This window comes from Conger conger, chromosome 19 (assembly GCF_963514075.1).
Source record: "Conger conger chromosome 19, fConCon1.1, whole genome shotgun sequence".
NCBI lineage: Eukaryota > Metazoa > Chordata > Actinopteri > Anguilliformes > Congridae > Conger > Conger conger.
In genome coordinates this window covers 5975196-5978676 of record NC_083778.1, presented here as the reverse complement: position 1 = coordinate 5978676, position 3481 = coordinate 5975196, and the positions used below count along the sequence as shown (strand labels likewise).

The window sequence follows — 3481 nt, the reverse complement described above, 5'->3', positions numbered from 1 at the left end:
TCCAGTGAGCTGCAGTTCTGTGGCCCGTGTTAATGAGAATTCAGAGGAGAATGGCCAGACTGGTCAAAGCTGCCATAAGTCTAATAAATAGCTAATGAAGAGCTCAGTGAGTGTATACGGAAGCAATCCAGATCAATGCCTCACTCAAGGGTACAACATCAGTACCCTACCCGGTAATCGAACCTGCGATCTTTGCGTTACATGCCCAGTTCCCGTCTTTCTGCAAGTATCTGTTCACATTCAGTGGCCTGCAATAGTAATTTAAGTGATTCAATCTGTCAAAAAAAAACCGAGGCATGGACCGCATTTTGGAAAACACGTCCAGCAGTTTCTTGACAGTGGCAACAACTGTCGGCCAGATTTAAATGTCAGCAATACTCACCGCAGTTCTGCTGGAGGGAAGATGCGCCGTTCTCTGTGTGCCACTCACATTTATGGAATCTGACAATAAAAAAATGGATAGCATTGGATCTGGGAGACAGGCGACTGGCACGCAATCTGGCGTGTTAGACCTAGAATATTGAGCACTCGCTCACCTCTATCGCCATCGCCTTTCACCGAGTTAACATGGTATTTGCATAGAAAATGAGAAACGTTAGCATTTCACAATTCAGTCATGCCAAACTGTACACTGAAACAGCTACGTCATTTATCTTTTTAAAGGGAAATTACACATTTGAATCCATGCCATTATTTCAACATTTATGAAATCTCATTTTGCCATAAACTGGTTGAGAATAAACATTCAAGTTTGAAAAAGGTCTGTACGAACATCGTATACATGTCGACCAGTGTAATTTAGTGATTAAATAAATAAAAAATCCTAATTGTGATGATTGCGAGTCCTCCCCTGGAGCAATGTGTTAGTGTTACTGCTTATTAATACACAGCAAGGCCGATCCGCTTCAGGATATTCTGCTCTTATTTAATTAGCTAAATAATGTCGAGCAGACATTTGTATATGGACCACGCTACAGCTGCAGACTGCAATTGCATCCTAAAGATTATACTGTGCTCAAGTAGTGGAGTGAACCAACATAATTTATAGGATCTGTCAGAAAAATTAATTAAGTTGGAATATTTAACATTTAACATCCAACAATTAACATTTGTTGGAACAAAATCCAGCTCTCAGACCAGCCCTCCAGGACCGGAGTTGTGCATCCCTACTTTAAAGGCTTCTCCAGTTTTCAGCTCACCCACCGCCACTGTGTATTCAATAACAAATGTTTTACGGATTAGAAATGAGTGATTTTATAAAATTCAATAATGGCTTTCAGACTCTTGAATTCAACCAAGAAGTACTGAGGTTGAATAACCAACTTCACCGCAGTCCCGTCGCAAGTTAAGTGTAGCCTACAATTGAATTCCGCACTTACCCGAAACAATCGAGAAGTTCCACACTTGTGCGATTCCTTCATATTCGGTGCGTAATTCATGTACATCGAGTGGCGTTACCGACAGAGACACAAATTTGCCTTGACTTCCTATGGCTGTCAGCTCAGTGTTGTCCAGCCATACATTGATATCTGGTCTAAGAATTGAGAACAAACTCACCGTTCAAACAAAGAGATGGATATGCTTGAAGTTGCACATGCATTTTGAGCCGCGTAATACCTGTTCTCGTGGGCGCTGATATTTAGAACCCAACAGACCGAGAAGACCAGACTGCTGCAGCTTCCTGAAAATTAAAAAGTTGGCCGTACTAACGTGGTGATTCCGGAGTAGCCTAAGTGGATATGCAAACCAATTAAGGAATTGTAAAAACAAAGGGTATACGTAACAGACATTAAAGCCTGCACAATGTAGAGCCGGAACGACTTTTCACTTACGTGTTACCAACACCAGTGTTTCAGTCCACTAATTCTTTCAAATCTACATACGTAGATTACAATTCTAATTCTAGGCTACTTCCTCTGTGAATCACAAACTGGCTCATGCAACAACAACAAAAATTACATAGGCCTACTCACCCAAAGAGGACGAAAGCAGCAGTGATATCGCAAGTGAGAGAACAAACGCGGATCCAAACCTCGTAGATCGCATTGGAGTCTGCATTATGAGGACGTATTTTAAACAAAACCACAAAAAAAATTTAGCATATTACTTGTCTCAGTGAATATTTGAACTTCTGTCCCTCTGTGAGAAAGCGATAGCTTATGCGCGATCAAAAACAAAACATTCAGCTGTCGACATCATTTCGCCAAGGTTAATAGCGATACCTGCAGATCGTTTGGTTCTAAAATCAGACCGAGAGTGGGGTAGACTAATTAGACAATTAGCTACACCTTACGATTAAAATTTTTTTTCACTCAGTAAAAAAAGTAATGCGAGTGAAATGCAAGATTCCCGCACTTCAAATCTTGACGCGCATCTACATTACGCAATATAAACATCGAACAAAAAGTTCGGAAATTTGTGTTTGGTTGATTATTTCTCTGTTGTAACAATGCTTCTTGGCAAAACATTTTATACCATTGGAAAGCCTGTTTATTTCCCTTTTAAATGGTGCCCCATTTGTAAGGAACATGCATTTGAGGGATGAGCAGCATAGCTGAGTAGGTGGGTAGCGCTCATGTAAAATTTGCCAAATCTTCTCTGCCAGTGCCAAACAGCTTATTCTGCTTTTGCTATTGACTCTTGTTTGGTGTTGTTTGGTGGATTGGCTGATTGAAGTCTATCAGTTACAAGGAAGAAACAAGACATATTGGCAATTTTACAATTTATTCATTGAACAGTCAGGAGCCTCAGTAGCGTGTGGAAGAACCATACACAGCCACAACAGCCTGGCACCTCCTCATGCTGGTCAGCAGCCTGGTCACACACTGCTGTGGGACGGCATTCCACTCCTCAACCAGGATTTGTCGCAAGTCAGCCAACGTGGTTGTGTTGGTCACTCTAGCATGAACAGCCCCGGCTGATCCCACAAGTTTTCAATTGGTTTGAGGTCTCCACAGTCTGGGTCCGAACTCCATCCTCCAAGATGACAACGCTCACAGAGCAGGGTTTATCAGAGACTACCTCCAGAACTTGGGAGTAGAGAGAATGGATTGGCCTGCCAACAGAATTGAACACTTGTTGGATCAGCGGCGTGCTGGATTGAATGCAATTACCATTTTGGAGGATTTTGCAATCCCATAATTCTCAATTCCTACTGTAAAAATTCACAAAATCAGTAGCATGTATACCTGGCATGGTGCTGTTCAAGGTGTATATCGAATATCCAGGAAACAGTTTGATTTAAAACATTTTCTTTTTATTTTGAGAAAAGTGCCATCTATTGAATACGTCTACCATTTTGTAGGATTTTGTAATGCCATAATTCCAAATTCCTACAGTAAAATTTCACTAAATCAATAGCCTTCTGATTTAGCCTGGGGAGTCAAATTTCCTAATCCGTTATAAAATTTTACTCCCCAGGTCAATCAGAAGTAACAAGCCTGGGTGTAATTTTAGACTCTGATCTAAGTTTACAGCCATT

At 41.1% G+C, this 3481-nt stretch overlaps 1 long non-coding RNA gene across 1 annotated transcript; it reads right to left on the bottom strand.

Annotated features, from left to right (window-relative positions):
• Positions 1-1385: 1385 nt before the first annotated feature.
• LOC133118864 (uncharacterized) lies at positions 1386-2054 on the bottom strand. Its single transcript, XR_009706448.1, has 3 exons — positions 1974-2054; positions 1618-1681; positions 1386-1534 (listed from the first exon to the last, which is right to left on the bottom strand). It is a non-coding gene; the product is annotated as an uncharacterized LOC133118864 (long non-coding RNA).
• Positions 2055-3481: the final 1427 nt, after the last annotated feature.